The 24,207-nt window shown below is 48.8% G+C and overlaps 1 pseudogene; it reads left to right on the top strand.

The window, feature by feature from the left end:
* The window catches only part of LOC144752159 (uncharacterized), a 123,353-nt pseudogene extending 99,810 nt beyond the window's left edge, over nucleotides 1-23,543 (top strand).
* The last annotated feature ends 664 nt before the right edge of the window (nucleotides 23,544-24,207 follow it).

Below are 24,207 nucleotides of genomic sequence, written 5' to 3'. Positions count from 1 at the left end.
CATGTATGTGTAATCTGCAATAAAGTCATAAATGTAGGTATAAGAGGCCAGGCCTCAGAAATACAGTTAGAGCACCTCAGAACGATACCTTCTGTCCGTTTCGTTGTGTTCTCCTCCGGAGAGAATAAAAAAACCTTGTTTCCTGCTTTCCAGTCTCCAGCGCCTGCCTCTTCATTGATTTTTAAATAACTAGAGGGTCACAGAGGCAATACCGCCGGGCAAATATCGATTGTCCCCGACCCGATTGAACTTTTTACAAACATTCCCAGAGGTTTGCACACCGCTTTGCGCGCTTGTGTCAGGGTCAAAAAAGGCATAGGTCGGTGTGAAAATTTGGTGTCAAAACGTTTAAAGGTCTCGATTGATGGTGATAGTAATGGGCAGGTTTAGGTTGAAGATGAATATACCATTCTTAAGGGAGCTAAGCAGGACACAAACCGAAATCCCTCAAATAGTATTACCCGTTCATTGACCCACTAATCTATTGCATACATCCAGCAAACCTGGTAAAATTAAATTTTGCTATTGCACCAACTCAGGAATGCGAATCCAATTTCACAGGATGTTGATACAAATATTTTCACCCACTGCCCATAAGCGTGTCCCCCACTTACAATAAATGCCCTGCAAAAGTCTCATTTAACAAAGTTCTAAAAATGCTCTCCTTTACAAAAGGAAAAAGGACGTTGTCAAATCCTTAGACCGTAAGGCTTTCTAAGAGAACTATTTCATTTTGGTGGCTTGGATTAGTAATTATACAAAATTATGGCAAATCACGTGTAGGAAATGCAAATCTGTTATTTCACACGATATTTTAGTGTGAAACGCTGAAATGTTTAGAGTGAGGACACATTTATTCAAAAGCACAGCAAACAACAGCCTCTCGCGTTCTGTTTTTCTTGTGCTTTAATGGTAAATGTTGACCTCGAATGGCAACACTCGCATAATGGCATCCTTCTTTGGTATTTTATGTCACAAGTGTAATGCAAAATTCAAAGCCTTACGTAAATTATGCAAGTATAATTACAAGTCAGATTTTTTAAAGCCACTTTGCGCGGCTCGGAGTGGCTTCAAAAATCTGGAGTAACACAACACAGGGCAAATCACTGCTTTGAGTTGCTCTGCCCTGGGAAGGTGTTCCATGGGTTTTGTGTGGGTGTTCCCACACAACTCCCGTGAATTTTGACATAACCCCAGATTTACAAGAACTTGTAAAACCTGGGAACGTGCCAAAATCTACCACCTTCCCTGGGCTGGTTCAACAAGGAGAAATATCCCTTCCTTTCTGTTTCTTCCCCGTCTACGTGCGCTGCTTTCTGCAGCACACATAGAAAGAGGAATATTCCTCCCAGGATTGTTTCTGTGTAGGAAGGTATCCCTTCCTGAGGTATCCCTTCCTGCACAAAAACAATCCTGCATGCAACACAGGCACCCTTGCACCATGATGCAAGGGTGCCTGCATTCGTGATAGGCTGCCAATAAGGCGCCTGCACATGGGAAAGGACAGGAATGCACCAATATAAATTACATTATTATTAGATACAGCGCATTCCTGCCCTTTCCCTGCCATGCAGTGCAACGCAGCAAGGTGACTTGCTCTTCTGCACTGCATCACTTACTCGTGAATGAGCCCCTAAGTGCTTTTCAGGCCACTTAGTAAAGCAAACAGATTAGCCTATGCATTTGCATGCATATCAGCTTGTGCAACTTCAAAACTAATATCTGCTTTTTAGAACCTCGAAGATCAGCCCTAATTTCTTTTAAAAGTGTTTTACAATTTTACTTTGGGTCAATAGAGGGTAATATATCTAGAGGATACTAGTGGGTTTAATGTATTTTAATCACTGAGCTTAATGGGGGAGTTTCCAACCTTTTGTGGGTGCAATATGTTGTGATCCTGAGTGATAAACATCAGCTTTGTGAGATGTATCTTGTTTGTATCAATAGACTGGCATCTCTAACACAGATGTTTCACATGTCATAGAACTTTAATAATTGTTGCAGGATTTAACACACACCAACCGTTTATAAAAGTGGTAGACAAACAAGCCATAGTACTGAGGTTCCAAAAATAATGATCAGTACCACCAAAACACCTGGCAAAACAGAATGGGCACGGACTACAGACACTTCAGAAAGGCACATATCTGCTGGGAAAATAACTTCTCATGAAGGTAAATATGGAGTGAAATCACTTTGTCAGAAACAATTGGGAGGTATAACTCTGGCAGTATCAGTTAGATTACCACTCACCTAGACAGGACCTCAATTTATGTACCAGGCGCTGATGCTCGATAAGAGAGAAATTACATAGAATCATTCTTCGTTCTCCAGGCAGGTGGGAAAAGGGTGAGTTGCCCAATTTTCATCCTATTCAGCTAAGTCTGCTATTTCTGCCACGTGGCCACTTTAAGTTCCAGGTCAAACATTATACACATCGGCCTCAATTGCCATGGAAAACTGGAAAGTTGGGTCGAAGTCATATGACTCCATCTGCACCTACTATTACATATTTTGCAATTCACAAAATGTGTGTAATGGTGTGTCTGGAAAGTCATTCTAGGCACAGGTTTCCACTGGAGTATTGCTGCATCTGTCATTAAACCTTTTACGCTGCCTGCTCCCCCTGTTCGGAATTGTATGCAGAGTACAATTTTGTACAGTGGAAAAGATTGCCTAATGTGCAAAACACATTTTTTTTCTTTTTTCTCTCCGTGGGGAAAACATTTTTTTTGCAGTGGAACAATGCACATAGCCTCATTGATAATCAGCTTTGAATGTCTTTGATAGAAGACAGCTCAGCTAGATCAACTTTCAGAACACTAAAACAGCTCCATTACCTGATTACGGGTCCGATGTAGGTAATATTACCGATTCTTAAATACCGAATCATACCGATTCGGTATTTAAGAACTGGCAATCGGATGTAGGTATATTTACCGAATTAATTACCGAATCGGTATGATTTGGTAATTAATGAATCGGTATTTACCGAGTCTGTAATTGTCATTGATTCCTATGGGCCTTGAGGCCCATAGGAATCAATGTCAATTACCGAATCAGTAAATACCGATTCGGTAATTGGGAGAAAAATTGAAGGGTGGCAGGGTGTCACTTTAACACCCTGTTGTACCCCTCAATTGTGCATGGGTGCACATGTTGCTGACATACATGCCCTTTAGTGCATGTATGTCTGTAACATGGCACAATTTTGAAAGCAAAAAACATGCTTTTTGAAGGGTTTTCATTATTTACCACCAACTTCTAGTTGGTGGTAAATAACGAATTCTTAAACCCTTGTAGCACTGAAAACAGTGCTACCTACATCTAAAATTACAGAATCGGTAGTTTTACCAATTCAGTATTTTACCGAATCGGTAAAATTACCGATTCTGTAATTTTACATGCCCCTACATCTCAATATCCACATACCGGTCGGAAACGGCCGAAAATCGGTATTTTCGGCCGTTTCCGACCGGTATTTGCCTACCTACATCGGGCCCCTGATGTTTAATTCATCCAAGCCTTGAACTGGATAAGGCTCTTCTCAATCCTGATAACATTTGCGAGTGACCATGATCACTTATGCGTTATTTTCAGGGCCACCTTTCTTAAGACTTCAGGTGTGTCTACGACTACTATTGATATTTTACAGACGAACCATCGAAAGGTATTCAAAAGGCTCATTGATATGTGGGACTTTTTAAAACAAAATCTATTACTGGCGTTATAATCCAGTTTACTGATAATTTAGAATCCACTGACCGTTTAGTAATATATACGTTAACCTAAGACTAGAAAAGCATACCGATATTTGATAAAGCCATGTTGCCCTTCTCGATCTACATTCCGGGAGCTAGAGTACCGGAACAAGTAGCACTACATCACCCGAGACGGAGATGGGCTAACTTTTCCCAAGCCAGGTTTAATGAGGCACTCATGGTGGGGGGTGATCCGGGGGGAGAGGATGTGGAGAAAGCCAATAATAACCTAGACCAGCGCATTATGGACGCCCTGGACCAGGTTGCTCCGCTCGCCCTGATTAAAACGGAGGGACGTGCCCTGAAAACGGCATCTTGGTATAGTGAAGAGGTGCGCATGGCCAAGAGCGCATGCAAACGTGCAGAAAGGCAGTGGAGATTAGACTTCGCCACTCAAGCTAGAATGGACTATGTTGTAAGTAGGCGCAACTACCATAGATTGATTAGAAAGGCTAAAAAGGAGTACTATGACACCAGGATTAGGGAAGCAGAAAACTCCTCGAAGGAATTGTTCTTAATTTACAAATCACTTTCAGTTGGGAAGCTTGCAGCAATCCCAGAAGAATTCTGCACGGTGGACAGTTGTAACCGAGTAGCAGAGTTTTTTGCTAATAAGGTAGCAACTATTTATTCGGCCTTCCCAAGCCGGGCCATCATAGACCCCGAGATTGTAGAGGTATGCGGGGTAAGGGGAGAACAACGGGTGTTAACTACACTCGTCACCCCGCCTACTGAAAAACGTATTCAGATCTGTGGATCAATAAAATCAGGCTCCCCTAGAGACCCTACTACACCCAGACGCCTGATGGGCAGTCTGCATGTACTAGAGCCGTATATCCGTCATCTCCTGAACATCTCGTTTGGGACCTATACAGTCCCTGATGCCTGGAAACGGGCGGTAGTCCTTCCTCTCCAAAAGAAGCCCAACATCAGCTATGACAGGTTAGACAATCTTCGTCCCATTTCTCTTCTGCCATATATGGCGAAGGTTGCTGAGAAAATTGTAAACCTTCAGCTGATGGGCTTTGTAGAAGAAGCTTCCCTACTCCATGACTCTCAGTTTGGCTTCCGTCCACGGCATTCGACGGAGTCAGCATTGCTCATGGCAGTAGAGTCCATACGGCAGGGAGTGGATGAGGGCCAGACTATGGCCCTGATCCTTTTGGACCTAAGTGCAGCATTCAACACTGTAGCTCATTCCACCTTGCTACAGTGTCTGAATGATGGAGGGGTATCAGGAGCTGCGCTTAGATGGATCCGGTCTTTCCTGACAGATAGATGCTTCCAAGTGCGCCTGGGAGAATGTTATTCTAGGGAGATTGGGTTGGGCCAGGGCGTGCCTTAGGGCTCGTCCCTGAGCCCGACTTTGTTCAATCTATATGTCTCCCCGCTGGCAGCCATAGTTGAAAGCTATGGAGTACGCCTTGTGTCCTATGCCGACGACACGCTGCTGGTAATATCCCTCTCACGTGTGCCTGGTCTTGTGGCGGACAATTTCAGAGTTTGCATGCAAGAACTGGCAACCTGGATGTCCACCAACTGCCTGAAACTTAATGGCAGTAAGACCGAGGTGCTCGTGGTGGGGGGCGGTCCATCTGTATGGTCGTTGGCATGGTGGCCACCCTGCCTAGGAGAGACACCTGTTCCCTGCCAGGAGGTAAGAAATCTTGGGGTATGGTTGGACGTTGACCTTGCCTTTGGCCCCCAGATTGGCCGAGTGGTGGGGGCATGCTTCGGAGTTTTAAAAACTCTGAGGAAGGTCTTGGATCTTCTGCCCATCACAGCTCGCCGGACGCTGGTGCATGCCTTAGTCACCTCGCGCCTGGATTACGGCAACTTGCTGTATCTGGGGGCTACGGGAAAGGTTCTCAATCGCCTCCAGGTCTTGCAAAATGCTGCCGCTCGCCTTATTTTGAGGCTTCCTAGAAGATCATCCTCAAAGGCAGCGCTCCAGGCTTTGCACTGGCTTCCTGTTAGGAGCAGGGTGGAATTAAAGGCTCTAGCCATGTGTCACCGCATCCTGGGTGGCAAAGCTCCTGCCCCGTTGCAGAGTCTGGTCGCCCGGTATGAGCCTATAAGGAATCTGCCCTCCTCCTGCACGGGACTTCTGAAAATCCCAAAAATAAAGAAAGCGCGTATGGGGGGAAGGTCTTTCAGATATTTGGCTGCGAAGCAGTGGAATGACCTACCGTCAGAGCTACGTTTGGAGTCTTCGGAATCCATGTTCAGAAGGAAACTTAAGACTCACCTATTTAGACGGTAGACGGCTGTGATGGCTGCTTGGACTGCTCACCCCACTTACCATAGCGCGGGGACACGCCTGCGGGCGTAAACCAGGCGCTCTATAAATCTCCCTAAAGAAAAAAAAAAAGAAAGAAAGTAATCAAAACTGATTCATGTAATGTCACAAATATCAGGTTTTATAAAGATTTACGACAATTAGTCTGAACTTACTACATGATAATTGTAATAGTGATTCTTGAATTTTTTATGAGGATCCTAAGTAGAATTTGTAAAAAAGTAAAAATAAAAACAACACTTTGAGGCATATTTGGCCAGTCTGCGTGATGCACTAGATATAACAAATTCAACAAACTTTCAAAGTTAGCCTATTTTAGTGTCTGAATATGGCTTCCCTCAGTTACTACCAAATTATCGAGTAGGAACATGAGTTATTCACTTTTCCTTAACATTTACCTTGTTTTTCAATTACTGTCTACACAATCATTACTACTCCATATGTTCAACATATAGGATATTTCCTTTTACTGTTTTCGAGATTACTTAAGGCACTACAAAGATTTCTCTTTCGAAAGCTGGAAATTGGCCGTTTCAGCTAACACTTCATGCATTTTTCAACTATATATAATCTACAGTCCTCCAGAGCACTCATGTTATTTTGTGGAGCATCTGTCAAAATATAACTTCAAAAAGCAAAGGTTATCCCATAATAAAATATATATGTGAGAATTTAATACAGACAGGGGAAATTCCAAGTCAAATATATAGGTGGAAATAGACAACTTACTTACATAACATGAATCAACTATCCTTGTACCCAACACACAAATCAAATGAAGAAACCTAGAGCTAATGATGGCCTCTACAGAAAGTTGTCAATGTTTACGCCCGAACAAGATCAATTGGTCAACCACTTTCCAATACATATTTACATATTTACAACCTTTATAGAGGTAGAGTTGCAAGCACCACTCAACAAAGAGAAAACAAACTGGATCATAAATGCAAAAGAACTTGACAATGGAGTCTAGGAATAATTTAGTAATATTGAAACGTGATAAGTTTTACCACAGTACAAATGCTGACACCATGTTAAAAGGCTATTCTAAAAAAACAGAAAAATTTCCCAGTACTGTTGCACAATATAAATATCACGAAGAGATACCTAGCACACCATAGGTCAATGAAAATCGTTTCAAACACAGGAGAGCACTCACATCCCTAAAGAGGAACTGACAAGCTGATTAATCACCCACACAGGAGCAAATAACCCATTCTAAGACTGCAGCGAAAGCTGTATTTAAGTTCATACTCAGAACACGATAGCACTGAAGAATAACAGAATCATACCAAAGAAAAACAATCAATTCCTAGCATTTTCTTCTGATAAAGTTGCAGACATCAAAAGGAACTCCAACACAATAAAACACAAACTGAAAACCCTAAAAACGTAGGAATCCTTCGCAAAATTACAGCTGGATGAGCTCATAATATTAATAACACTAAAACAAATGCATCCAACCTGCTACTTTGAATGCGCAATACTAGCAAAGGTAATAAAAGTTTATTTTGACCTACTAGCACCGTATTGACTCACGTTAAATAGGCTATTGCTGACAAAAGGAACATATCCAAGTGATCTGAAGATGGGTCAGATCATATCAATTCGAAAAAAAAAGATCAGTGCAGGCCTTAAAGCCTGGACAATTACAGACCGGTAACTAATCTAAATTTGTTTAGGAAGGCAATTGGAAAATTGGTAGCTGTACAACTTCATTACTAAATGAAAGCTCACTGCTATCTCTATCTCAATCAGGATTAAGACCTGAAGCTGCAGACTTCAAAAAGAAAAATGGCAAGTGTAAAACTTCTCAAGGATTGTCAGTGAATCCTGGATGAAGGTAAGGCATCCCTGTTGGTGCTATTCAAATCAAATCAAATCAAATCAAATCAGATGTTTGTTAAGTGCGACTACTCACCCGTAATGGTCTCAAGGTGCTGGGGGTGTGGTGGGGGTGGGGTTTGCAGGTTCCAGTCCATCAAGAAGGGTGTCTGTCGAAGAGCCAGATTTTGAGGTTTCTTGGGAAGATGGAGAGCGTTGTTATCTGTCTGAGGTGGAGCGGAAGGTCGTTCCAGGCACTGGCCGTGCGGAAGGAGAAGCAGTGGCCTCCCGATCTGGTCTTTCTGGTACGGGGTCCATGGCGTAGGAGAGCTGGGCTGATCGTAGGGTCCCTCGGGGGGCGTGGAATTTGAGTCAGCTGTTCAGGTATGCTGGTCTGGTGTCGTGGAGGGCCTTGTGAGCGTAGGTTAGCATCTTGAAGATGACTCTAGTTTCGATGGGGAGCCAGTGGAGTGTGCACAGGTGCTGGGAGATGTGGCAGTGGTATGGCAGGTTGAGGACTAGTCTTCCGGCAGTGTTTTGGATGTTCTGTAGCTTGCGGGTGAGGTTTTTGTTTATTCCAGCAGAGAGTGCGTTGCCGTAGTCGAGCCTGCTGGTGACTAGGGTGTGAGTGACGGTCTTTCTTTGTTTGAGGGGGATCCGTTTGAAGGTCTTACGTAGGAGGCGGAGGGTGTGGTAGCAGGAGGACAAAACGGAGTTGATCTGGCAGTCCATTTTGAGCTCTGAGTCCAGGATGATTCCCAGGTTGCGTGCGTGGTCCGTGGTGGTAGGTGGGCTTCTGAGGGCGGGGGGCCACCAGTTGTCATTCTAGGCATCTGGGTTCTTCTGTTTTGTTTGTGTTTAGTTGTAGGCAGCTGTTTTTCATACATCTGGTGAAGGCTTCCATGCCTTTTCGAAAGTTGTGTCTGGCGGTGTTGGGTTCGTTGAGTAGGGCGAGGATGAGTTGGGTGTTGTCTGCATATGACACAATATTGAGTCCGTAGGTTCTGACGTGGGGGCGAGCGGAGCCATGTGGACTGTGAAGAGCATAGGGCTGAGGGAGGACCCCTGGGGGACTCCGCAGGTGGTAGGTGTAGGGTCTGAGAGGAAAGGGGGAGTGTGACCCGCTGCGTTCTGCCGGAGAGGAAGGAGCAGGTCCAGTTGAGGGCCTTGTCTTGGATCCCTGTGTCGTGGATGAGGGCTGCTGTTTCTCCTTTGTCCAGTAAAGTATGGATGTCGTCTGCTGCGGCAAGGAGGGCGGTTTCCGTACTGTGTTTTTTTTATGAAGCCAGATTAAGAGGTGTCGAGGATGTTGTGCTCTTCGATGAATTTGGCGAGTTGACTTTTGATGGCTTTCTCGATGACTTTCACTGGGAACGGGAGCAGGGAGATGCGTCTGTAGTTTTTGAGGTCGGTGGGGTCCGCCGAGGGTTTCTTCAGAAGGCGGTTGATCTCAGTGTGTTTCCAGTCGTCAGGGAACGAGGTGGTTCCCAGGGAGTGGTTGATGGTGTGGCAGAGCATGGGTGCGATGGTGTCGGCGGCTTTGTTGAAAATGTGGTGGGGGCAGGGGTCCGTGGGGGCCCCGGAGTGGATTGACTTCATCGTCTTCAGTGTGTCTTCAGTGGTGAGGGCTGTCCAGTTGTTGATCGCTGGCTTCAGGGTGTCGGGGTGGTTGGTGAGGGTTCAGTGTGTTTGTTGTCTTCGTCGAAGTTGTTGTCGATGCTCTTGATTTTGTGGTGGAAAAAGGTGCTGAGTTTGTCGCAGAGGTCTTGTGAGGGAGGGATGTCGGTGGACTCGCTGGTGGGTTGGGCGAACTCCTTGATGTTGTTGAAGAATTCTTTGCTGTTGTGTGCATGAGTGGAGTTTCTGTCTTCAATTGCTTTTTCCTCATTTTTCTGATGAGTTGGTGGTGGGCGTTGGAGGCGGCTCTGAAGTTGTTGTGATCTTCTGTGGATTTGGTGTTCCTCCAGGCCTTTTCAAGGTGGTGCAAGTGTGCCTGGACTCTTGAAGTTCGTTGGTGAACCATCTAGCTTTCTTGGCGTGGGTGTTGTTGTTTTTCTTGAGGGGGCTATGGTGTTGGCGCTGTCGGAGATCCATCTGTGCAAGGTTCGGGCTGCGGTGTTGGCGTCGTCGTTTTCCGCGACTGTTGGTGTGGAGTTGCTGAGTGATGAGGTTAGCTGGTCGTCGGTGATTCTGGTTCAGTTTCTTCATGGGAGCAGGTGCTGGTGTCTGTGGATGGTGGGTGTTCTGAAGGTGAAGTGGACGCATCGATGGTCAGTCCATGGGAGTTCGGTGGTGTGGCTGAAGGTGATGGAGTTTCCTGTTGTGAAGATGGGGTTGAGGGTGTGTCCTGCTGAGTGCGTGGGTTCGATCACGATCTGGCGGAGTCCAATGTTGTGGAGGTTGTCCAGGAGGGAGGTGGTGCTGGGGTCCAGTTGGTTGTCGAGGTGAAATTTGAGGTCTCCCAGTAGGGTGTAGTTGGTGGAAGCGATGGCATGCGGGGAGATGATGTCCGTGATGGAGTTGGCGAAAAGTCTGCGGGGTCCAGGGGGTCAGTAGGTGAGGGTTCCACGCAGGGTGGAGGTAGGGCTGGCCAGTATTTTGAAGTGAAGGTGTTCCATCAGGTCTGTGGGCTTGTCGGGGAGTGTGCTCAGGTGGAGGTTGGATTTGTGGACAATGGCAAGTCCTCCTCTAGGGCGGGTGAGGCGGTCCTTCCTGGAGATCTTGTATCCTTGGGGAATTGCGATGGCGATGTCCGGTCCCGAGGTGGTGTTGGTCCAGGTTTCGGTAAAGAATGCTACGTCCGGGGTAGTGCTGTCGAGGAGGTCCCAGATTTCAGTGGCATGTTTGTGGAGGGATCGGACATTGAGGAGGATGCATTGCAGGGTCTTCGGTTTGGTTGTGTTCTTGCGGGCGGATTGCGCTGGGTCAGTGATATTGGCGGTGCTGCAGGTGTGCCGGCCGCGGTGACAGCTGAAGGGTCCGTAGGTGTCGGCTGGTGATGCTAGCTTGCAGTTGTTGCTGCAGCCTGGGTTGAGAGCGTGGAGTGCCGCTGGGTCATAGCGTTGGCGGTCCAGAGATCCAGGGTTCCTGACGCTGGTCGCAGTCGGGTCGCGGACGGGTGCAGGTGGGCTTGCCTTGGGCGCCCTGACGGCGCGGTCAGCAGTGGCCACCATTAAGTAGGGGACATGGAGGGCTGGACAGCTAGGAGGCAGGAGCGGGGAGGAGGGGAGCTGGATTGGGCCAGTCGCACTGGTCGTGCTGGGGGGGGAGGGACCGCGGGGCAGCAGCTGCGGGGAAAAACGGGCTAAAAAAGGCAAAAGGATAAAGGCAAAAAGAGAGAGAAAAGTGCAAATAAGGCAGAAAAAGTGCAAGAAAGAGTGGAGGAAAGACACAGAGGACACAGGAGAGTGAAAGGGGGAGATTCAGATGAGGGTAAAAAATGAGTGAAAAACGGAGGAAAGACACAGGAGAGTGAAGGGGAGCTTGAAATAAGGGGAAAATGACAGAAAATGGGGGTTAAGACCCAGAAGGAGAGCAAAGGGGGGAGATAGATGTGAGGGAAAAAACGAGTAAAAAAAGGAGAGAAAAAGCAGAGCAAGAGAATGGAGACAGAGGCCCACCGGGTCACCTGGGATGAGGCGCAGGTGAAACCTGCGGGTGTAGAAGGGCCTCGAACACCAACACTTGAGAGTGCAGGGGCTCGGGGGAAGGCCTCACTTAATGGTGGAGCTGTGCGGGAGGGAGAGCAATTTCACTGACAATGAGTCAGTGGTCTCAGAGGTATCAGCAGCAAACTACAAAGCAGACCACAACATTCTACTGAAAAACTCTAAAATGCTGAATTGGTTTAGGGGATACTTTAATGTGTGGTTTAGATCATTCTTGCATGGTCACTCTTAGGTAATTAAAATTGCAAACACATTGTGGACCGTACAAGTAAAGTGCACTGTTCTATAGGGATCTAATCCGCCACCTGCACTATTCAACGTGTACTAAGAACCTGTACGACAAAAAGGCTGCCATTCAATTACACCAATATGCAGATGATTGACAATGTTTACTAGAACTATCATTAATAAAATACATTGTCACCTTGTAAAGGAATTACACAACTGGAAGAGATCCAAATGTCTGAAAATAAATCCTCAGAAAGCAGATGTTAATTTTTTCACAAATACAATACAATACATTCATGTAAACCTATTCTCAGAGCTAACAGTGAAAGGCTTCTCGCCGACACTTTCGACAACAGTGAAATAACTGGGATAATTCATACTTGCCACATTGTTGATGATACCACATATCAGCAAACTAGCACAATCAGCAAACTTCCACCTACACCAAATAAAAAGAATAAAGTACTCTCTTGGCAATAAGAAAACTGAAGACACCGGTGCATTCGCGAATTATTTCCAAGATTATGGTGGCAATGTCATTTTGATGGTTCTTCTAGCAAATGTACTGACATCTGCCAAAATTAATCTCCATTCTACCGTTCATCTGGGTTCAGAAAAAAAGTACATTTGATTACTGTTAGACCTGGCACCTTGGCGTGAGTTTCCCTTCCACTTTTTGCTGATGTGCCTCAGATGTTTTTGCTGGTGTCCGCTGCTCAGGGCACTGCGCCACGGCCAACCTGTGCCGCAGTGCAAGTGCTCCCTATGTAAAATGTAACTGTGATTGATTTCCATGATTGGTTCATTGGATTTACTGTCAGTCCCCAGTAAAGTGCACCAGGAGTGCCAGGGCTTGTAAATGCCAATACTGCTAGTGGGCCTGCAGCGCTGGTTGCGCCACCCACAGAAGCAGCCTTTTAAAATGTGTCTAGGGTCTGCCATTGCAGACCCAGCGTGCAGTCTGGTACTGTCATGCTGGCTGGGCAAGTGCACGCACTTGCCAGCCTCTAAACCTTCCCTTAACTTCATATTAGTCACCCCTATGGTAGGCCCAAGGGCAGGGTGCATTGTAAGTGTAAGGTAGGACATGCTCTGATGAGTGTGGCATGTCCCAATAGTGAATTACTGCCAAATACGTTTTTCACTATTGTAAGGCTACCTGTTCTCTTAGGCAAGATGAGCTGCTGGAATTATTACACTCTATAGTCCCAGCAGGCTCAGGGAACATGGTAGAAAATAAAGTTTAGTATGCCTGAACTCAGAATAATAAAATACTTCTTTTAGTAAAGTTTATTTTAATATCCTGTGTTTGCAAATGCTACTTTTAGAAAGTTAGCATTTGCTTGCCTAACCATTTCAGCCCGCCTCTGCTTGGATGTGTATCTGGCTGTCTGGGATATGTGAGTGACAGGGCTGGGGGATGACAGGTGGTGAATGCAAGGATTACACCTTAGTGGGAGGTGGGAGTGCCCCTGGACTCTGAATAGGGCTGTGCTCTGCCACCACAATGCTGGCTCCGCCCCCTGGGGAGCGACTGATGACTTAGCCGGCACCTGGCCCAGGAAGGGCGAAGCACTGTCATCAAGGTACTCCTGGCTGCCCCTGTCCACACAATGCTGGCTCCACCTCCTGTGGAGCGTCTGATGTGCCTGCCCCTCACACTGATAGCAGAAACCAGAGTACACCAAACAAGTGCTCACAGACTGAATGAAGTTATGCAAAGGCCCCCCTGGCCTGGGAGAACAAAGAAAACTCTGTATAAAAGTAGGAGCCCTGCTCCTTGTAAATTAGAATCCTGTTTCCCACAACGAACCTCTGCCCAACTAGAAGGAGAAGAAGACGCTGGAAGGACTGGCCTGCTGCTTGCCTTGCTGAGGAAGGAGAGGAAAAGACTTTGAAAAGACTTTGCTGACTTGTGCTAGAAACTTTCTCCAAGGGCTTGTTTGAGCTTGCCCCCTGATCTGAACCCCAGGACTAGTGGGTACTCTGTGTCTTGGCTCATCTGCAACAGAGCCGTGAGTTCCTCCCACCGGAGGTAAGACTGCGCCCCCCTCGCCCCCTCCTAGAGTTTTGGCACTCGGGAGCGGCCCGCCCTTCTACCCGTTGAGAGCCTCGCTCTGCCTAAGAGCCGCTCTCTGCCCCTCAGGTCAGGCCGCCTGCTCCTCTGCCCCTTCTTGCTACTGGAGCGCCTGGTTTGCTGGTCTTCCCCCCTCCCGCCGGAATCCTGGTCCTACGAGTGCACTTCCAAGCCTGGACGGCCGTCCGTGCGTTAATGCGCACCGACCGCCCCGCTGTGCCCTCGGACCTGTGGAAAAGGTCGCGCCGCACCCTGAAGGGATCTCCCCCCCGTACGAACCGTACCAGAGGTCCCCCGTGCCGCGTCCGCCTTTGTGAGCTCGCCTGCCACCTTATCAGACCCCAAGGTACGCCCGCGACCAAAGCGCACCAACCCGTCTGCCAGCTGGTAGACCAAATCGAACGTGGACATCGCATCTGAGAACGAACCAGCACACCACGGGCTCGGGGCCCGCAACATTTTATTTCCCCGTTATTTCTGTGTGCCTCGCCATGTCCAGTACACTCCCCGCTGTCCGCCGCCCCGCTGACAGCCTGCGTCCTGTACCCGGCCCGGACGGCTCTTCCTTTGCATCCAAGTGCGAGTCGCACTAGAGCCGTACGCCTCGTACCCAGCCTGGGGGATCAGCCGTGCTGTACGCGGCGCACCGTGAGAAGCATGGGAGTCAGCAGGACTCCGCCTCTCAGCCCGTACAACGCGCAGGGAAGCGCTACGAGCCGCACAGACAGCCCGGCCCAAGCCGCAGTGCGGGGAAATTTGTGCAAAGAACTAAGAGAACTGTTTGGAAGTGAAGTGAACTAAAAGGAACCATTTGAACTGCAACTAAGAGAAGCGTGCCCATTACAATCCGTTGGCAGATAAAAACGTTATTGGTCTTGTGATAAGTCTGATCTGCATATATATATATATATTTACCTAAAGGAACGTATTTTTACATATAATACCTGCCTGGTGTCCATTTGTGGGGGATTGGTACATTTTACTGTGTGTGTTATCACAAATGCTTAACTCAGAAAAGCCTGGAGAATAGCCTTGGCTGCTCACGCCACGCACCTAGAGGGTGAGCAAGGGTAATTCTAAGGGGTCATCCTTCGCCCTGACTTACAGCAGAGGGTCCCTGCTTGTCACAAGTGAAAACTTGTGCCAACCAGAGACCCCCAATTCTAACATTGGTGGCAGCGGTGGGATTCGAACCCACGCCTCCTGAGAGACTGGAGGGCTACACAGTGGAGCAGTTTAAAGGCTACTGTGTAAAGTTCAGAGTTGCACACACTGGGTGCAAAAAGAAAGGCCGATACATCAAGGCGCTGAGAGCCTGGAAAGAGCAAGAGAGCCACAGAATGCGGTGGATATCATATCACCAGATGGCAGTGTGGAACCCAGAAGAGGCCTGTCCCCAGAGGAACTGGCGGACAGGGCAGCAGACAGGGCACATGCAATGGAGATGGCAAAGTTAGCTGGACAAATGGAGATGGACAAGCAAAGATTGGCCATGGAGGCGCAGCAACGCCAAATGGATTATGACATGAGATTGAAGGAGTTGGAGCTGAGAGGTTTGGGAACAACTCCTTCTGGTGGCAGCACAACGCCGGTGCAGGTAGAGTCCAGGGTGTACATACCCAAAGATGTAGTTAAGGAGTTATTTAGGGGGGATGACATAGGACAGTGGTTTAGGGCTCATGAAGTAGCCATGTCATCCTACCGGGTCCCTGACAAGGATTGGGGAGTGGGGTTGTGGGGGAGGTTCCTTAGCGAAGGGCGGGACACCCTACTAGATTTGCCCACTGAAGAACAAAGTTCCTACCCCCGCATGAAAGAGGCCTTAATGACCAGGTATGGGCTTACCCCTGAAATGTATAGACAGAAGTTCAGGGGGAGTGACAAGCGTCCTGGGAAAACGTATGTGGAGTATGTGACTGGTTTTTGCAGAGCCCTGGATGGATGGGTAAAGGGTAGTAAGGTAAATGATTTTCAGGGGCTTCTTGATTTAATTGCATGGGAGCACTTGTCTGATCACTGTTTTCCTGAGCTATGCCAGCACCTGATTGATAGCAAGCTGTCCAACCCGAGGAAGTTTGCTGAGGAGGTGGACCGCTGGCTCAACACCAGGGTCCACAAGGGTCCAGTGGGAGACTCCGCCAAGGGTGGGCAGGGTCCCCAGCAGAAGAGTAGGGGGGACAGGGGTAAACAAAGAGGGTTCCAGCGAGGCCCCCAAAGTAGTCCCCAAGGGAACCAGCAGCGAGTTTCTCAGCCTCCCCCACCCCCAAAGCAGACTGGGGCCCCAACAGGTAGGCCTGTTCCAAAGGGGCCCTTCAATTGTTTCAGGTGTGGTGACCCGGGGCACATTGCCAGTGACCCCAAGTGTCGCCTGTTTGGTAAACCAGCACCCACTGGTGCTCCACCCCGTCAAGTAGCTAGTGTTAATTTGGGGGAAGAAGTAGTAGTCCCGGGGGTGGAGATCCTGTCCAGATGACCCTAGTCTCGCTAGGGGACAGTGAGATGGTCCCTGAGAACTACCTGCCCTCTAACACTAAGAAATATGGGCAGGTGGTGACCATCAATGGTAAGAAAGCTGAGGCTCTTAGAGGTACATGAGCCAGCGTGACTGCAGTGAGGTAGCACCTGGTGTCTCAAGAGCAGGTTGTACCCCATGCCTACTGTAGGGTTATCAATGCTGATAATTCAGAGAGTCAGTGTCCGATGGCTCAAGTTCCCTTCGAGTGGGGGGTGGGGGTCTCTGGTACTCTGCAGGTCTGTGTGAGAAAATCCATGCCTGTAGACTGTTTGCTAGGGAATGACTTGGAAGACTCCCCTTGGGAAAGGGTGGAGAAGACGACTCACCTGAGGATGGTGGATCTGCCTGACTGGGCGTGCGTGACCACCCGGCCAATGGCAGCCAGTAGGGGTGCTCAAGAGATCCTGGGGCCTGAAGGAGAGGCCCAGGAACCGGCCTTAGAGAGAAGGCGCAGGGGGCGTGGGAAATCGGCCCCCGAAGTTCCCACGGACCTTGAGGGGGATGCCCTGGAGCCTACAGGGGAACAGATTGATGAACTGGGGGACCTGCCTGAGCTGACCAATTGGCAGCAAGAAGGAGGCCCCTCCAGGGAGGAATTCTGCAATGATCAGAAAGAATGCCCTTCTCTTGTGGGTATGCGGCAGGAGGCTGCAGACCAGGCCAATGGTGTTCAGGCCAAGACACATTATGTGTACTGGGAGAATGACCTCCTGTATTCAGAGCCTAAAGCTGCTGAACCTGGGTCAGCCAGTGTGCTGGTGGTACCCCAGAAGATCAGAGCCATCCTACTGGGGTTGGCTCATGATGTGCCGTTAGCAGGACATTTGGGGATGGACAAGACCTATGACAGGCTTGTCACCCACTTTTAATGCACAAGAGCTCAGGTGCTCATTGTAGATCTTGTCAGACTTGCCAGGCAAGTGGTAAGAGCGGAGGGAGGCACAAGGCTCCTCTGCAACCCTTCCCCGTGGTCGGTACGCCATTCCAGGGAGTGGGTATTGACATTGCTGGGCCTCTGGACCCCAAGACAGCCATGGGCAACAGGTCCATCCTGGTCTTGGTGGACCATGCCACCCGGTACCCTGAAGCCATCCCTCTGAGGACAGTGACGGCCCCCGTGGTGGGACGGGCACTGATGGGAATTTTCTCATGAGTGGGATTCCCTCTAGAGGTGGTGAGTGACAGGGGGACCAATTTCATATCCAAGTATATGAAATCCCTTTGGCAAGAGTGTGGTGTAACATACAAGTTCACCAACCCTTACCATCCCCAAGGAAATGGGTTGGTTGAGAGATTCAACCGAACCCTGAAAGGCATGATCATGGGCCTGGAAGGTCCAATGAGGCATAAGTGGGACGGCCTCTTGCCATGCCTCCTCTTTGCATACCGTGAGGTGCCACAGAAGTCCCTAGGGTTCAGCCCCTTTGAACTGCTGTATAGTCACCCAGTGAGAGGACCTCTGAGTTTGGTAAAGGAAGGCTGGGAGCAATCTCCCAGGAAACCTCCCCAGAATGTATACAGTTACATGATGGCCTTCAGAAACCAAACCAGGCGCTTCAGGCAACTTGCTGAGGCAAATCTGGAAGCCAGCCAGGAAGAGATGAAGCGGTGGTACGACTAGAATGCCACTCTGGTGGAGCTTCAACCTGGGCAAAAGGTGTGGGTCTTGGCCCCAGTGGAGCCTTGTGCACTTCAGGATAAGTGGACAGGTCCATTTGAGGTTGTGGAGCGCAAGAGTCCGGTAACCTACTTGGTGGACATGCAGTCTCCCTAGAACCCTTTGAGGGTCCTACATGTTAACCGCCTTAAGCCCCACTTGGAGCGGTCTGAAGTGGGCATGTTGTTGGCAACTGATGATGGAATGGAGGAGGAGTCTGAGCCTCTTCCTGACCTCTTGGTAGCCTCTGAGAAAGATGGGTCAGTGGATGGAGTTAACCTCTCACCCACCCTGACGCCTGAGCAACAGGAAGACTGCCGCCAATTGCTGGGGCAGTTTCCAGATCTGTTCTCCCTGGTTCCTGGTATCGCAGATTGGTGCGTCCATGATGTGGACACGGGAGACAGCTTACCTGTGAGACATAAGGCCTACAGGGTAACTGACAGGGTTAGGGCCTGCATCAAGGAGGAGGTCTCCAAGATGCTTGCTCTTAGGGTGGTTGCGTCCTCCAGCAGTCCTTGGTCCAGCCCCGTGGTCTTGGTCCCAAAGGCTGCTGCGCTGGGAGCCACACCTGAACTCCGGTTCTGTGTGGACTACAGAGGACTCAATTCAGTCAACAAGACTGACGTGCACCCTATCCCCAGAGCTGATGAGCTCATTGATCGGCTAGGGGCTGCCCGGTTCCTCAGCCCGTTTGATTTAACGTCTGGGTACTGGCAGATCGCCTTGACCGATGGGGCAAAAGAGAGGTCAGCATTCTCCACACCAGATGGGCATTTCCAGTTCCAGGTTATGCCATTTGGAATGAAGAATGCCCCTGCCACCTTTCAGAGGTTGGTCAACCAGGTGTTGGTTGGGCTGGATGAGTTCAGTGCAGCCTACCTGGATGACATCGCAGTGTTCAGTGGCACCTGGCCAGAACACCTGCGACACCTCTGGGAAGTGTTGATGACGCTGCGCAAAGCAGGCCTCACAATCAAGGCAAGCAAGTGCCAGATTGGGCAGGGTTCAGCGGTGTACTTGGGACACCAAGTGGGGAGTGGCAAGGTGGCACCCTTGCAACCCAAAATTGAGACCATCCTGGCTTGGGAACCCCCCAAGACCCAGACTGCAGCAAGAGCCTTCCTGGGGCTCACTGGGTACTACAGGAGGTTTGTCAAGGGCTATGGCACTATTGTGACCCCCTTGACAGAGCTGACTTCAAAGAAGCAGCCCAGGAATGTGATATGGACTGAAACCTGTCAGAAGGCTTTTGACACCCTGAAAACTGCGATGTGCACGGCGCCCGTGCTCTTGGCTCCTGATTTCTCCAAGGAATTTCTAGTGCAAACAGATGCTTCAGAGCATGGTGTAGGGGCCGTTCTCTCACAGATGACTGAGGAGGGCTGAGACCAACCTGTAGCCTTCCTCAGTAGGAGGTTACTTCCCCGGGAACGTAGGTGGAGTGCAATAGAGCGAGAAGCATTTGCTGTGGTCTGGGCGCTGAAGAAGCTAAGACCCTACTTGTTTGTGTCTCACTTCCGGGTTCAGACAGACCACGGGCCCCTCAGATGGTTGATGCAAATGAGGGGTGAGAACCCAAAACTGTTGAGGTGGTCTATCTCCCTACAGGGTATGGACTTCACGGTGGAACATCTCCCTGGCACAGATCACGCCAATGCTGACGGTCTGTCCAGATTTTTCCGCCTTAGTGATGAGGAACTCCCCGGGGAAGGGTAGTACTCCCCACATTTCAGCTGGAGGGGACACGTGTTAGACCTGGCACCTTGGCGTGAGTTTTCCTTCCACTTTTTGCTGATGTGCCTCAGATGTTTTTGCTGGTGTCCGCTGCTCAGGGCACTGCGCCACGGCCAACCCGTGCAGCAGTGCAAGTGCTCCCTATGTAAAATGTAACTGTGATTGATTTCCATGATTGGTTCATTGGATTTACTGTCAGTCCCCAGTAAAGTGCACAAGGAGTGCCAGGGCTTGTAAATGCCAATACTGCTAGTGGGCCTGCAGCACTGGTTGTGCCACCCACAGAAGCAGCCTTTTAAAATGTGTCTAGGGTCTGCCTTTGCAGACCCTGCGTGCAGTCTGGTACTGTCATGCTGGCTGGGCAAATGCACACACTTGCCAGCCTCTAAACCTTCCCTTAACTTCATATTAGCCACCCCTATGGTAGGCCCATGGGCAGGGTGCATTGTAAGTGTAAGGTAGGACATGCTCTGATGAGTGTGGCATGTCCTAGTAGTGAATTACTGCCAAATTCGTTTTTCACTATTGTAAGGCTACCTGTTCTCTTAGGCGAGATGAGGTGCTGGAATTATTACACTCTTTAGTCTCAGCAGGCTCAGGGAACATGGTAGAAAATAAAGTTTAGTATGCCTGAACTCAGAATAATAAAATACTTCTTTTAGTAAAGTTTATTTTAATATCCTGTGTTTGCAAATGCTACTTTTAGAAAGTTAGCATTTGCTTGCCTAACCATTTCAGCCCGCCTCTGCTTGGATGTGTATCTGGCTGTCTGGGATATGTGAGTGACAGGGCTGGGGGATGACAGGTGGTGAATGCAAGGATTACACCTTAGTGGGAGGTGGGAGTGCCCCTGGACTCTGAATAGGGCTGTGCTCTGCCACCACAATGCTGGCTCCGCCCCCTGGGGAGCGACTGATGACTCAGCCGGCATCTGGCCCAGGAAGGGCGAAGCACTGTCATCAAGGTACTCCTGGCTGCCCCTGTCCACACAATGCTGGCTCCACCTCCTGTGGAGCGTCTGATGTGCCTGCCCCTCACACTGAAAGCAGAAACCAGAGTACACCCAACAAGTGCTCACAGACTGAATGAAGTTATGCAAAGGCCCCCCTGGCCTGGGAGAACAAAGAAAACTCTGTATAAAAGTAGGAGCCCTGCTCCTTGTAAATTAGAATCCTGTTTCCCACAACAAACCTCTGCCCAACTAGAAAGAAAAGAAGACGCTGGAAGGACTGGCCTGCTGCTTGCCTTGCTGAGGAAGGAGAGGAAAAGACTTTGAAAAGACTTTGCTGACTTGTGCTAGAAACTTTCTCCACGGGCTTGTTTGAGCTTGCCCCCTGATCTGAACCTCAGGACTAGTGGGTTCTCTGTGTCTTGGCTCATCTGCAACGGAGCCGTGAGTTCCTCCCGCCGGAGGTAAGACTGCGCCCCTCTCGCCCCCTCCTAGAGTTTTGGCACTCGGGAGCAGCCCGCCCTTCTACCCGTTGAGAGCCTCGCTCTGCCTAAGATCCGCTCTCTGCCCCTCGGGTCAGGCCGCCTGCTCCTCTGCCCCTTCTCGCTACTGGAGCGCCTGGATTGCTGGTCTTCCCCCCACCCGCCAGAATCCTTTTCCTACGAGTGCACTTCCAAGCCTGGACGGCCGCCTGTGCGTTGCTTCGCACCCGGCCGCCCCGCTGTGCCCTCGGACCTGTGGAAAAGGTCGCGCCGCACCCTGAAGGGATCTCACCCTGTACGAACCGTACCGGAGGTCCCCCGTGCCGCGTCCGCCTTTGTGAGCTCGCCTGCCGCCTTATCAGACCCCAAGGTACGCCCCGCGACCAAAGTGCACCAACCCGTCTGCCAGCTGGTAGACTAAGTCGAACGTGGACGTCGCATCTGAGAACGAACCAGCACACCACGGGCTCAGGCCCGCAACGTTTTATTTCCCCGTTATTTCTGTGTGCCTCGCCGTGTCCAGTACGCTCCCCGCTGTCCGCCGCCCCGCTGACAGCCTGCGTCGCGTACCCGGCCCGGACGGCTCTTCCTTTGCATCCAAGTGCGAGTCGCACTAGAGCCGTACGCCTCATACCCGGCCTGGGGGATCAGCCGTGCCGTACGCGGCGCACTGCGAGAAGCGTGGGAGTCAGCAGGACTCCTCCTCTCGGCCCGTACGACGCACAGGGAAGCGCTACGAGCCGCACAGACAGCCCGGCCCGAGCCGCAGTGCGGGGAAATGTGTGCAAAGAACTAAGAGAACTGTTTGGAAGTGAAGTGAACTAAAAGGAACCATTTGAACTGCAACTAAGAGAAGCGTGCCCATTACAATCTGTTGGCAGATAAAAACGTTACTGGTCTTGTGATAAGTCTGATCTGCATATATATATATTTTTACATAAAGGAACATATTTTTACATATAATACCTGCCTGGTGTCCATTTGTGGGGGGATTGGTACATTTTACTGTGTGTGTTATCACAAATGCTTAACTCAGAAACGCCTGGAGAATAGCCTTGGCTGCTCACGCCACGCACCTAGAGGGTGAGCAAGGGTAATTCTAAGGTGTCATCCTTCGCCCTCACTTAGAGGAGAGGGTCCCTGCTTGTCACAAGTGAAAACTTGCGCCAACCAGAGACCCCCAATTCTAACAATTACATAATTCCAATTCCAAGGAACCCACTTAGGCTTCTGTTGTAGGGTAGGAATACAAAATCAATTGCTTCACCTTCGAAGCACTAGAAATAGGTAGACTGAGTTACGTGCATGGCTCAATGATGAACCTAGTTTGGATGAAGTTTTGCTTGTTGCAAAACAAATTGAGCACTCTATGGGATGTGTGAAGGTGATTAAGAAAGACCTCAACATGGAAGTATCTTCTGTTAGCTCAACTTTCGGCTCTAGTGCCAAAGTGAAACCTCCTACCAAAAATGGTGAGACTATGGTATTACACAATGAAAGAATACAACTACAGCTCCTGGCAGGAGGGAGAGCAGGTGTTTTAGATGTGATAAAGGAGGACATCTAGCAAATGATAAGTCATGTCCAGCACTCAAATCTGTGTGCACATATTGCAAAAAGAAGGGACACTTTGCGGCTGCCTGTAGGATGAAAGGACTCAAACAAAGGATGAGTGAAGTTGAGTAAGATGCGAGTGAAGATTCCCATGATTTCAAGTATGTGCAGATTATTCTCCAGGTTGGGGGTGAGGGTCCCTTAGATTTTATAGATGTGGAAGGTGAAAAGTTCAAACTGTCATTTGACTCTGAAGCTAAAATTACTATTGTAGCCAACACATTTCATGAGGACAAATTGAAAGGGAAAGTTGTTTTACCCAAGCCTGACATTAGACCTTACGCTTTTGGAGGTGACCCCATTGAACTGCGGTGGTACTTTGTAGGGTTGATGGACTATGAGGGACGTTTTACCTCAGACAAAGTCTATGTGTCAAAAAGGGAGACAGTATTTTGAGATGGTGGCATCAAAGGGATTTGGGTGTCATGTTGGACACCAATAGCAATCCCCTATCATTCTGAAAGATAGACAACCTGTCAGACTCATAGGTCATGATACTACACTACGAGAGAATTTAAAGGAAGATTATCCCCAAGTTTTCAGTGGAAAACTAGGTTGCCTGAAGAGTTAATGCCATAAGATCAAACTTATTCCAGGTTCAGTTCCCATTTCTTTGCAGTGAAAGAGGAGATGCACTGTGAATTGGAAAAACTCAAGGCATCATTGAAGAGGTTGAAGGGACTGCTTGGTTGGCTCACGTCGTGGCTGCAAGGAAAGCTGATGGTTCACTGAGCTTATGTGTGGACCTGAGACAACTTAATAAGTGTGTCTTAGTGGATAAATACCCCCTCCCATATATTTCTGAGTTACTGATGATGGTGGGTAAAGCTAAAATTTTCAGTACTATAGATTTGACCTCCGCGTATCACCAAATTTTGATGGATTAATCATCTAAAGATCTAACTGCATTTGTTACACTTTTTGGTACCTTTAGGTATGTCAGGCTACCTTTTGGCCTTGTGTTGGCATCCTGTTTTTCAGGGTGCCATGGAGAAAGTTTTGCACAATGTACCAGGCGTCTGTGTATATCATGACAACATACTTGTGCATGGATGTGATGAGAGTGGACATAGTAGTAGGGTTAGGCAAGTGCTGGACAGGCTTAGTGCTCACAATCTCACCGTCAAGTTGGAGAAGTGTTAATTTGGTGTCAGTAAGTTTGATTATCCATGCCATTCCATAACCGCTGATGGTGTAGTTCCTAAGGCAGTAGACACCATTAAGAATTTAGCTTTTCCTTCTTCTAAGGAAAAACGTATGCATTTTCTTGGTATGGCCGTATACTGTATAAATGTATTAAGAACTTTTCTGAAGTAAGTTTCAATATGAGGAACCTATTATAAAAGGGGACTAAATTTGACTAGAGTAAGGAGTGTGAAAAGGAATTCTGTGAGAT

This window comes from Lissotriton helveticus, chromosome 4_2 (genome assembly GCF_964261635.1).
Source record: "Lissotriton helveticus chromosome 4_2, aLisHel1.1, whole genome shotgun sequence".
NCBI classification, from domain to species: domain Eukaryota; kingdom Metazoa; phylum Chordata; class Amphibia; order Caudata; family Salamandridae; genus Lissotriton; species Lissotriton helveticus.
The sequence above is the reverse complement of the archived record's forward strand: the minus strand, read 5'-3'. Positions and strand labels throughout refer to the sequence as shown.